General features: G+C 42.3%; 2 non-coding genes across 2 annotated transcripts; both read left to right on the forward strand.

Annotated features, from left to right (window-relative positions):
- Positions 1–4,311: 4,311 nt before the first annotated feature.
- On the forward strand, positions 4,312–4,384 carry trnak-cuu (transfer RNA lysine (anticodon CUU)). Its single transcript has one exon. It is a non-coding gene; the product is annotated as a tRNA-Lys (tRNA).
- A 1,694-nt stretch (positions 4,385–6,078) lies between these two features.
- trnak-cuu (transfer RNA lysine (anticodon CUU)) lies at positions 6,079–6,151 on the forward strand. Its single transcript has one exon. It is a non-coding gene; the product is annotated as a tRNA-Lys (tRNA).
- The last annotated feature ends 7,178 nt before the right edge of the window (positions 6,152–13,329 follow it).

The following is a 13,329-nucleotide window of genomic DNA, read 5'->3' on the forward strand; positions in this document are numbered from 1 at the left end:
TTCACCCCTTCACCCCCTTCACCCCTTCACCCCCTTCATCCCCTTCCCCCTTCATCCCCTTCACCCCGTTCACCCCCTTCACCCCGTTCACACCTTTCACCCCCTTCACCCCCTTCACCCCTTCACCCCTTCACCCCCTTCACCCCCTTCACCCCGTTCACCCCCTTCACACCGTTCACCCCCTTCACCTTGTTCACCCCGTTCACCCCCTTCACCCCGTTCACCCCGTTCACCCCCTTCACACCGTTCACCCCCTTCATCCCCTTCACCCCCTTCACCCCCTTCACCCGCTCCATCCCGTTCAACCCCTTCATCCCGTTCACCCCTTCACCCCCTTCACCCCTTCCCCCTTCACCCCTTCATCCTTCACCCGTTCAACCCCTTCATCCCTTTCAACCCCTTCATCCCCTTCACCCCGTTCACCCCCGTCACCCCGTTCACACCTTTCACCCCCTTCACCCCCTTCACCCCCTTCACCCGCTCCATCCCGTTACCCCTTCATCCCTTTCAATCCCTTCATCCCCTTCACCCCGTTCTCCCCCGTCACTCCCGTTCTCTCCTTTCTCCCCCTTCACCCCCTTCACCCCTTCACCCCCTTCACCCCTCTTCTCTCCTCTTCACCCCTTCTCTCTCTCTCCTTCACACCTCTCTCACCCCCTTCACCTCGTTCACCCCTCTCTCTCTCCCTTCACCCCGTTCACCCCGTTCACCCCCTTCACCCCGTTCACCCCGTTCACTCCCTTCACACCGTTCACCCCCTTCATCCCCTTCACCCCCTTCACCCCCTTCACCCGCTCCATCCCGTTCAACCCCTTCATCCCTTTCAACCCCTTCACCCCGTTCACCCCCTTCACCCCTTCACCCCTTCACCCGTTCACCCCTTCACCACCTTCACCCCGTTCACCCCGTTCACCCCCTTCACACCGTTCACCCCCTTCACCCCCTTCACCCCCTTCACCCCCTTCACCCCGTTCACCCCCTTCACCCCTTCACCAGTTGGTTTGCAGGGTTTGATTCTGGATGACACCTGGTTGGTTTGTTCACTGACAGAGAAATAAAGTTTATTCAAACAAGATGAGCTCAGTGTTGACAAAAAGAGGAAAATGTGCCCCCATCGAACCGTGAAGATGTGAAGTTTCCCGTGACACCCCTATTATGCCGTTACTATGGTGACTGTTACAGCAACATCAACAGCTTTTAAAGAGAGAAATTATTTTATAATGACGATTATTCTTTACGCAGGTACACAAAATATCAGAAACTATAACCTTCTCCTCGTCCAACAGTCAGCTGTCAGTCTCCCTCCACGTCTGTCCAGACTCATATTACATATGTAGTGAAGACTTTCCAGAGCACAAAGTTGTTGCCATGACAACGGACGATGCTTCAAAACATGGATGTTGCTACCGATTCTAAAACTTTGGTTAAAAACTAAATTCCCTCACGGCGTCGCTGATGATGAGAAACACACGATGCCTCGGCGCTGTGGCGATGACAGTGACCACTAATCTGGTGTGTTCGCTGCACTCACACTGAAGGAGCTGCAGGAGTCACACTGCATTTCCCAGAATGCACTTCTCCATAAATATGTGCTGTACACCACCTGCTGTCAGAAGGAGGAACTGCTACGATGACGTCTTTATTGAGAAACAGTGCAAACTTTAAAAAAAAAAATAGATACAACTTTTTTGAAAGAATTTACTCCATTCAGATAAAAAAAATATATAAAATCAGCAGTTAAATATATAAGTTTGAATTTTAATCAAAATTATTCACCGCTCATTGAGACACATTTTGTCGTTATTGGACTGGTGTTTTGTCTTTTATTTAGGGGCTTGAAAGTGATGTGTTTCCTCTGTTTGGTGGTAAATGTTCCTCTCCCTCCTCCCTGTGTTTGTAACATGGCTGCGCGACTCTGAAAAATGAGCTCAGCCTGACCTCTAGTGGTCAAAGAGCGCTACTGCAGAATCGTACCAGTTCTAAGTGAGTCCAAATATCAGAAGAATAAATAGTGCAGAATTTTTTTTTAGATTGAAATAATTAAGGTATCACACAGTTGATGAGGTGTTATTATGACCATTGTTATTTTAAAATGCTTTTACACATTCAAGTTTAATACAGACGTTTAATACAGAGCTATTATAACAAAATCAGTGAGCATCAACGTGCTTCCACTGCATCATATTTCATGTTCTGTATATTTCGACTGACATTTTCTGTTGATGCTATATTACATAATGATGTTACAGTTTATATATATTTTGTCTGTTTTCCAGGTGCTGCAGTCGGCCAAGGAGCAGATTAAATGGTCCATACTGAAATAACCACCAGACACAATTAGGATTCTCTAGAAAGCTCTAGTGAGTCTCTCTCGTCCCAAAGCTTTTTATTTTTACAGGGTCAAACGAAAGGGAGGGTCGTTCTCCGCCTGTCGACCAATAGGCTGCCTCATACAGCGACTAACCTGCCAGTAAATGGATGTTTCTGGTTTCCTGTGTGCAGCATTTTGTTACGCTGTGTGTGACATGTATTTATTGTATTTGGCTTTGGATTGACGTTAGCATGTAGAGATGTCATTTAGCAGGCCAAATGACACACAGCTCACTTATTATTATCATTATTATCTAGACTTATCAATACAAAGGCTGGAAAGCTGAACGGTGATCCAGTGCTTTTATTTTGGAGGAGCAGATTGATCACTCTTACTCGCAGGAAGAAGAGGAGGCAGCAGGATTTATTTGAGCTGTTTTATTGGTGACATGGAAAAGTTTAAAAATGATCTCCTCTTTGTGATTCAGTCCACGTTCTGATAAATCTGAGGATAATACACATAAATTATCGAAGAGGACCGTTTGAGGCCAACAAGCTGAAATGATCTGAATCATGTCACACAACCAGCGCGGTACCAAACTCGGCTGCACATCAAATGTTTCAGACTCTGACTGTTTTCTGGCTCCTTCAACAACAGTCACGTGTTTTTTTGTGTGTTTTTTTTAAAAGACTGTCAGGAATGTAATGACGCTTTATGACACTAAGTAAATGTTATCAGTATGTGGAAAAGGAAATATGTTGCTGATGCACAGAATGCAATTCTGCCCTTAAGGAAAAAACAATATCTGTACATAGAAAAGAGTTTTAGAGTCAAGGGGAAGTTAAAGAAGGTGAAAAACTGCCAGTTGTAAAGAATAACATCTATTTTACTGTTACAACGTGACTTAGAGATGTTAATAGATATTTAATATTTTCTTAGTTGATTAAGAGAAAAAAAGCCAAAGACAAACTAATTATTTTCTTTACATTTGGATGTTGCTGAAACAAACTGAGATTTTGTCTGAGACTTATAATAAAACTCTATATTTGTCCTGGTTTCAAAAAGTCTTCTTATTCATCCTTTATTTATTTCTATTATTGATTTTTATAATGAATATATCAAAGTATATTATTTATTCATTTTTAGCAGAAACCTGTGAAATCTTCATGTAGCACGTGAGGAAGTCAGTCAGAAGGTCAGAGGTAGAACCACGTGTCCTCTGTGCCAATCACGACTCAGGATATACCACCCTTCTGAATATTAATGAGCTCCGGGGTTGTAGGTGTGGTCAGAGATGTTACTGGTTGAAAACTGGTGACGTCAGGAGACGTATGCTTGCCCCCCCCAGCCAATAGTTCGTTCTGGTTTTATTCCCAATGATGTGATTGGCTGGTTCTTTCAGCCGCCTGCAGCTCATCTCCAAACACATAAATCCAATTTAAAATGAAGATTAAAGCGTTGAATTAAAGGTGCAGCTACCAATAATAATTAATAATAATACAAAATATTATGAAACAATACAGTATAACATTTTTAAAATATTGGTCCTCTCTTTCTGATGTGACCAATCTTAATGGTATTTAAAATAAATCTCTGGCTTAAAAAAAAAATGTAATTATTTATTTATTTAGTTTAATGTTAGAGAACATTTTATTAATAAAATCCGGAAGGAGCTCTTTCTGTCCTCCACAGTTTTACATCCTGTGTGGTTTTGTTTGTTGGCAGTGCAGCTGGCTGTTTGTTTCAGGTTTTATCTACAGATGAACCCTGCAGCCTTAAAACATAAAAGTAATTAGATAACATGACGTATCCGTCACTGTTTCTTTCGGAGGGTTCTTCCTGTTTTAATGGACATTTTCCTTATGTCAGCAGCTTTGTCGGAACTGTTTTGTTCCTCTCTGTAACTCTGTGAAAGGGCTAATTCTGTGTTTTGCCGTTTTGTAAATAGAAGTTGAGTTGACCATTTTTGTTTTCCAGCCGTGCGTAAAGGCGCATGCGTAGCCCGGCTAGCTCAGTCGGTAGAGCATGAGACTCTTAATCTCAGGGTCGTGGGTTCGAGCCCCACGTTGGGCGTTCAGCTATTTTTCTTGTCATGTGCAACAGCATGATCTCTCACCTGCGTGAGGCTCAGTTACACATCACGTTACAGACCCACATTTATCCTTTCAGGAACACAAAGCATAAAATATTCCATGATGAAAACATTAGAATTAACTATACTATACGAACTCACTACATATAATATATGTTAAACTACTGTGTTACATATTGTGTTTTATAAACAACTCACATAAATTTACAAAACACGCTTTCATACTGTGTATTATAAATGTGGGGATTCAGATATTCTGCCTATGACACCTTGAGGAGGGCAAGATGGCCCAAATTCTTTTTTTCAATTAAGCAATTTATTAAGAAATCTGACAACAATTACAACTGGTATTAATGTTGAAATGTTTATTATTTAACATTGTAACACTAGAGCTGGGCAATAAGGGGAAAATCAAGTCACAATATTTTTGACCAAATACCTTGATAGATATTAGCAGTCTGGCGAGTTCAGAAAATGACAAATCCAAAATCTGAGACGATACCTGGTCTCATATCACAATATCGACATTACATCCATGTATCACTCAGCTCTAATCAATGAAAGAAAATAAACATAAAACAATATACAGAAATAATAGTGTCCAGTGGCCTCTGTAGAGGGACAGGAGCCCAGCATTTATTGCACATGTTGTGGTTACTTTGCTGGTCAGTTTTCGGACTGAAGCTGGAGCAGCAGAGAAGATGCTGACACTCAGAGCCTGCGGCGCAGCAACCAGCACAGGCACTGGAGAGGATGCAGTCAAAATAAAAGACGTGCATCCCTATGAAAACGTCCTCCCGAGCACCCCTAGTGGTGTAGTCATAAACTACACACAGCTGGTAGCCCGGCTAGCTCAGTCGGTAGAGCAGGAGACCCTTAAACTCAGGTCGTGAGTTCGAGCCCCACGTTGGGCGCACAGTGACGTCATGTGAAACAAAATGATCTTACGCTACAGTCCATGAGCTCCAGCTGGTTGGTACAAATAGGACCTACTCGGTAGAGCAGCGGTTCACAAACACCTCTAAAACTACGACTTTAGGTTCCACAAGTTGTTTTTCTACTTTTACCTGTTGGGATGTCATGGACACCTGGAGAGCTGTTGAGGACACACGGCTTGCTCACCCTTCAGTGAATGGGTGTTGTTAGGGTGGTGCATGGTGTGGGTGGGTGTTTATCTCTTTGGGGAGGGATTTCAGGACTGCATCCAAGAATCTTGAGATTCTCAATAATTACTTTCTATCTTATTTATATTTAAAACATTTTTACATCACAGTTGAACTGCATATTATGTACTATATCTGTATGACATGGAGTTTTAGTTTTGGGGGGGAAATATGACCACAATCCCACAGTCTCCATAAAAAACGTAGACCAATTGACACAGAGATCTGAAGTCATCATGTTCCCTCTGCGCATAAACAAAATATTATTAAGTTACATATTACGTAGTACAGTAAAACATTGAAGACCATCATGATTATGCATCCCAGCACATTTCCACGCTTCGTCCAGATTTAACCAGAAACAAAGTGCTTCTGCTGCATAAAGCTGCTCTGAGACAATGAAGGTTTCAATATTAAAAAAAAAAAAAAATCGACCCCTTTTCATGTTCCAGTAATAAATCCGTGTCTGACATGATGACGCTATATACGTCTATGTTGATATCTGATGCGCAGCCCGGCTAGCTCAGTCGGTAGAGCATGAGACTCTTAATCTCAGGGTCGTGGGTTCGAGCCCCACGTTGGGCGCAGACTTTTACTGGTGAGTCACTTCTGGTAGAACGGTCTGTTGTGGGTACAAGAAATACATTATGTTTACAATGAAACAGCTTGAAGGGTTTCCACCTTGTAAACTTGATGTGTTACTTCAGCCTGCTAAATGTTCAACGAAGTACACTAAATAATACAACAACCCTCCTTTTACATCAGTAACAGTGAGGAAGCATCAGCAGCAACATATAGTTAAAGTATGAAAGTGAATGTCCTGCTTTGACTGATAAACTGAGATCATCGGAATATTTATTCAAATGAAACCAGGTGAGAAGTTTGGAGGGAAAAGTCAGAGACATGTGATCTGCGAGCTGCCGTTTGTATGACGTCAGCAGACACACAGGTTGGTTACAGCTTCTTATTTTATTACCTGAACAGGAAGTAAAGCTTCAGGTAAATGAGGTGGTGGAGTTCACTGAGATGTGGTGGAGTGGAAAGAGAGAGTAGCATCACATGGAAAACACTCAAGTAAAGTACAAGTACCTACAAACTGTAGGTGTACTTGGTTACTTTCCACTGTCTTGTTCCTGAGTACGTTTATTTATTCATGCATTAAATGATTTATTTGTTGATCATTTTGTTTTGGGCCTCCGGAGTGCTGAGAGCAAGTTCAGCATGTCAGTCTGAAGTGAAGATCACATGCACGCACTCAGGCCTCCATCTGGTGGTCAACAGCTGTCATTGCAGCAACTAATAGCAGCAGTCGGATCAGCACCAACTTAATTACTGTGTACACTTCATTTTCTTCTTTCAGGTCATTTTGTTTGTGTAATAGGTTAAAACGCTAAATGTTAAGCTTTTATTAATGAAACAGATATCACTGTAAAGAACTACTCTGACAGAGTTGACTTGAAGGCATCGTGGATTTACTCCACCTTGACAGTAGATGGCGCTCTCGCCTTTCTGTGGATCAGACTGAGGACCGGAGTTTCCTTTCAAGCCCAATTGAGTCAGAAATAAGACGGCGCCGGCTTGATGAAGATTCATCGTGTGTCTCTGCATAACTTCACAGGTACTTTAAAACATTTGAAAACACGTTTAAAACTCTGTAGTTGACCCTCACATGAAGGTGAATGATTGAGGAACCACTCTGCCGTGTTTTGGGATGTCATGTTTTAGTGTGCAGTTAATGGAGGGCGCGGTATATGTAGTTTCTTAAAAAGTCTTACTGCCTTTTCATTATTCAAAATGAAGTTATCATCAATATCTTTATTTTAGTTTTTCACATGAGTCGTTAAGTTATCAATTTATAATAAAATGTTCCTTTTTTTTTTAAACCTTTATTTATTCAAAAATCAAATGGATGATGGATGGATGGATGGATGATGCACAATTCATCATTAAAATCATCTGTATACCTGCTACCTGCAAAAGAGGGAGGGGCTAATGCTCCTTTAGAACGCCCTGCCCCCATATAAGGTAGGTGTGGTCTTCATATGTGCCGTAGTATGTACAATCATATACATTAAATGTTGTTTTGCACTGCGGAGTGTCGGACAGGTGTGTTCTATGAATCATTCTGTGTGGTGTGCACGTGGTACCTTCAAAGAAACCATGGTAACACATGCATAGGCCACAGAAAGTTAATATGCAAAATTAAACAAAATTCTAATCTCTTAATGTAAAACGCTGTAAAAGAGCGAACAAGTGGAAGAGTGCGGTCAAAATTCAAAAAGGATTGAAGCAGGACTGAATGTTGTTGTTCAGTTTTCTACTGTGTGAAAAAAGGCCCCATAAATCTACTTTTATATTCAGTTTTGTAAAACAATAAACCGTAGAGCTTCTACCCATTTTAATATGTTTAAATATTATTATTTTATTCTAAGTAGCAGTCACGGCGGGCATGTGTTTGGATCCGGTCAGTTCGCTCTACAGAGGAGGTTTAAAGAGAGATGGAAAATATGTCTCAGAGGGGTGTAAGGACTGGCTTCTGACTCGCTGCTGACTCAACAGAAAAAAGCTCATCATCATCAGCATCATCATCATCATCATCCTCTCTCAGATGGCCTGGCTTTCATCAAGGCAGGTGGACACAGAGCTTTTTATACAGAAGGTCAGCTGGAAATGACTCATCCTGTTGGGTTTGGCATTGAGGTGTGTGTGTGCGTGTGTGTGTGTGCGCGTGTGTGTCCACTGTCCACTGTCTTCTGTCTACTGCTCCATCCTTCATTCATGGGATAGAAGTGATGGTGTCTCAGTGTGTGTGTGTGTGTGTGTGTGTGTGTGTGTGTGTGTGTGTGTGCGCCCATATCCTGCCTGCTCTATATATCGTACTGCGCAGCCACACACTCTGCGATTGGCTGGAAGGAATTTTTATACAGCTGCTGATTGGTCAGCGTGGTGACAGTGACAGATTGGCCTCCTGCTGATTGGCCGATCAGACTGTGATGTCAGTGAATGATGGTTGGATGACAGAGGGGGAGAGAGAGAAAGTGGGCAGGACTAACAATGGTAAAGAGACCCAGCTTTAACATTGGAGAGAGAGAGAGAGAGAGAGAGAGAGAGAGAGAGAGAGAGAGAAAGGGTGTGTGTGTGGAGGTGTGGGGGTGGGGGTGGGGGTGTGTGTGTAAACAACTGTTTACTGTCTGTTTGTTTGATTTTAGATGAAAAATTCCAAAGAGAATAAAATGAGTGAAAACACGTCTCCACCAACTCCAGTCTGCCGACCATGAAACCTTTTAAAGGTCCATGTGGACAGTTTTCAGTCTGACATCATCTTCTCTCTCCGACCCCTCGACCTCCTGCTCTCACCCTTCATGTCTCACTGTTGCAGCTCTTTATATTCTTTTCATGTTGTTCCCATAAGAAGACAAAAGTCACCAATAATTTAATTTGTGTCTCAGTGTGTTCAGACTGTGGACATCCATCCATCATCCATCCATCCATCCATCCATCCATCCATCCATCCATCCATTCATCCATCATCCATCTTGTGAATATATTAAAAACATGTATAAAGGTAAAGCAGTTGTCTGTCCCACACTGATGTGACTTTTTAACTTTCCATTCGGCCTCTCTCAGTCTGACTAAGTCTTCTGGCTGAAGGACGAATGAGCCACGGTAACGTTGGACACCATGATTTTACGGAGTGAGGACATCCAGGCTGATGAAATGTTTCAGGGACTCCTGTGATTGACGGCTCTGTCTCTGCTGCTGTAATACTGTAATGTCTTTTAGCGTGACACGTCTGCTTTATTCCTAAAGCATCGGTGCAACATTACGAAGACGCGATGACGTCTCAGCTCTCCATCAGGCTTGTCTCTGCACGGCCAAACGTTCGGCCTGCAAACCATCACCTTTAATGGGATGTGGACATGTAATTATAGTATTCTTCTACAGCAGGCTCCAGCTGCAAGCCCCGCTGTAAAAATGTATTAGCACCTTCAAAACGCCAAGCCTCCGACAACATCAGGACTCGAGTGACAGCAGAGGAGTCGCTGCCAGCAACAGCAGGCAGCCGCAGCCTCCAGAGAGACCAGGAGACCCCAGAAAAATCTGAAACTCCCCAAAGACCCCGAGCGTACCCTCTGAAAACCTCCCTAAAGGACGCAAATGCTTTTCTGCTTTATTGGTGAGAGTTAAATAAGAAGATTAATATTATTGTCGCAAGAGCCAGCAGCTCGTTAGCTTAGCTTAGGATGAAGCAGGGGTCAACGTTAACCTGGCTGTGTCCAGAGGTAACAATCACATATACAACTACAGAAACAAGACATTATATAGTTTCCTGCTGTTTGAGGTTGGAAATGATAATTCAGCACTGAATGTTGATGATACAAACAACAGAGTGAATACGTGAATAAATAGTGAATACGTGTATTTCTCAAAATGTCCTTTTAATTAGAGCTCCAGAAATCCTCTGCAAGTATTCAGACACCTTCAGAAATCTCTGTAAATGCGGAGACCGTATTAGAAGCCATGACTCCATCTAAACGTTGAACTCCAACCAGTTCAACAGGCCCAGAAACATCCGTCCAGAACATCCAAGAACCTGCAGAACCGCCTTCCTGCAAATCTCAAGGAAAACTTCTGTAACCTCTGCAGATATTTCTGAAAGTGAATCCAACAAAACTTTGAATTCAGTGAGTTCAACAGGCTTAGAAACTTCTAGAAACCCAACAGACAGAAAGCTCTTCAGAAGTTACATCACGTTAACAAACGTATGTTAACAGATTGTTCTCATGCTCTAATGGAGTTCAACCACTTCTGCACCATAAAGAGTTAAAAACATGATCCCGTACCGATCCGGGCCCAAACTGGGCCTCATCGCCGAACTCCCATCATTCCCCATCCGGCCGTAAAAAGAGAAACACAACACATGGCCTTCATTCTGCCGGGCTGCACGCCTCCTTTTCAAATAAATATAAACTAAATAAACAGAACCGGGTCCTGGCTGGAGTGGGCCGAGGGGCCTCCGATGCCCCCATCTGGCAAAAGATCATCTGTGTTCCGCAAGATGAATCGCTCAATATTAAGAAAACATCCAGCGTGAGTGCACACACACACACACACACACACACACACACACACACACACACACACACACACACACACACACACACACACACACACACACACACACACACACACACACACACACACATACAGCTCCACACCCGACTGTGCAGAACTCCCCACTGAAAACCCAACTCAGCGGGCGTTTCTCCTCCTGACTCTAAACTGTCTTGGAAAGGTTTGGAGTGAAATCACAGTTTAAACTTCACTGTAAACCTGAAGCGCTGCTGTATTCCTGAATTTAAAACTCATTCTAACCTTCACACACACACACACACACACACACACACACACACACACACACACACACACACACACACACACACACACACACACACACACACACACACACACACACACACACACACACACACACACACGTTATAAATGATGCCCATGTGCTTGAAAAAACAAACGTGCTTCATGCAGGATCTCAGCGCTCTGATTGGAGAAACACAAATCCAGCCAACAGAAAAACACACAGCTGCAATTAAGAAAAGTCATTTATCCCAATGTGAAGGTAAACATGTAGAGACAGCTGCGTGATGAATGGAGGGGGGAACTACGCCACATCATCTTTGACTTTCAGCGCCAAAAAGCTCTTAACCAATTCCACATAAGTCTTTTTACATTTTTTGAATAAATTCAAAGATCGTGGCTGCTGATATAAACTATGACAGAAACAGAAACTTCACTAATACTTCCACGTCCAGGTGAAACAGGTCAGGAGATTCTGAAGCCATTTTTCTTTATTTCTGTTCTTCTGTTCTTCTGTTCTTCTCCTTATTAAAACTGGAATATTTATTTTCATTCCAGTGATCATTAAAGTCAAACTTTGTTTAATTAAAATCAAACTTTCTTTCATTAAAGTTAAACTTTGTTTCATTAAAATCAAACTTTCTTTCATTAAAATCAAACTTTCTTTCATTAAAATCAAACTTGTCACAGTTCAATCATCACTACTAATAAACATCCATTTATTAGTATTTATTAGTAGTGTGTTGAGCAGATTTATTGAGAGTCTTGTTGGTTTTATATTTCTGTTAACCTGCAATGCTTTACTTATTATTGATCAGTTATTAATGGTGCATGGTAGACAGTGGTCATTTGTGCAGCTTCTTTTTCTGACCACTAGGTGATGCAAACAGCCAGTGACAGCAGTCATTGATACCACAGACACAGTGGTATATAAATACATAAATTAATATATATATATAAATGTGACTTTTAGAGAGTAGATAGTGATTCAGACTGAAGCAGCCGGAGGATTCTGAACATGTAACAGAGATTTCACCGAACTCACATCATGTGGAAGAAGAACTGATGGAGGTCTGAATATGAATCTCTGAAGCTTTACGAAAACTTCTATAATTAATTCATTTAACATTGCTGACTTTCTAAATAGTTTTAGTAAATTAGTGTGACTTGTGTTGCTTGCATCATTTCTACTGTTGTTGTCTATTTCAAATTGTTTTGCAATGAATGTCTTCAGGTCTTTTTCTCTTGATGAGTCAGCAGACAAACTAATTTACCGTTTTAGAGTCAGTCAGACATAAAAATACTTATGATGTCACACAAACGAGCAGCAGCAGGATGCTCAAATTATAGTTAGTTAGAGACTGGTGTGTGTGTGTGTGTGTGTGTGTGTGTGTGTGTGTGTGTGTGTGTGTGTGTGTGTGTGTGTGTGTGTGTGTGTGTGTGTGTGTGTGTGTGTGTGTGTGTGTTAAGAGAGGGAGATTGGTTTATGGAAAACTGGTAAGAGTTTATCATGGCGATGTTGTTACCATGACGTTGTGTTGTCAAGACGACCGTGCGTGGCACCATAATCAACACACACACACACACACACACACACACACACACACACACACACACACACACACACACACACACACACACACACACACACACACACACACACACACACACACACACACACACACACACACACACACACACACACACACACACACACACACACATACACACAGTCATCTGAATGGCTGCTCGTTCTGCTTGTCTAAAATGACCAAAGGGTGTCCAGGACAAAGAGGCAGTGACAGACCTGTGATTGGTCATGGCAGACTTTGACTGACATGTGATGGCAGCTGGGTGGAGTGAGTGAGTGTGTGTGTGTGTGTGTGTGTGTGTGTGTGTGTGTGTGTGTGTGTGTGTGTGTGTGTGTGTGTGTGTGTGTGTGTGTGTGTGTGTGTGTGTGTGTGTGTAAAAGTAAGCGAGTATGAAAACGAGGAGCTGCAGACTGACTTTCTAAACTTCTCTTGTTAACTCCTTTCAGAGTCTGAACTTCAACTACTTTTAGTTCTTTATTTTAAGCTGAAGCTTCCACTTCACCTCATTCAACATCTCCGCTCTATTTGTTCTTTAACCCTCTTCAGTTTTCTTTAAAAAAAAAAATGTCTTTGTTATTTGTTTAATCCATTGTGATGTGATGGTCTTCCTCCATTCATAGTGTGTAGTTGACTCCATTGTGTTGTGCAGAGAGGAAGCTGCACATCCCTCTCACTAACTTGTGATATTTGATCTTGTTTTCAGTCTTTCTGCCATCTCAGGTTTTCTGTAGGAGGACCTCGGCTCTCCGACCTCTGACCCTTTAAGACTTGTTTGTGGCTGATATAGTTTGCTGA

This window comes from Brachyistius frenatus, unplaced genomic scaffold, assembly GCF_029030835.1.
Source record: "Brachyistius frenatus isolate BFR_SWC_R1_liver_20210118 unplaced genomic scaffold, ASM2903083v1 Contig_268, whole genome shotgun sequence".
Taxonomy (NCBI): Eukaryota; Metazoa; Chordata; class Actinopteri; family Embiotocidae; genus Brachyistius; species Brachyistius frenatus.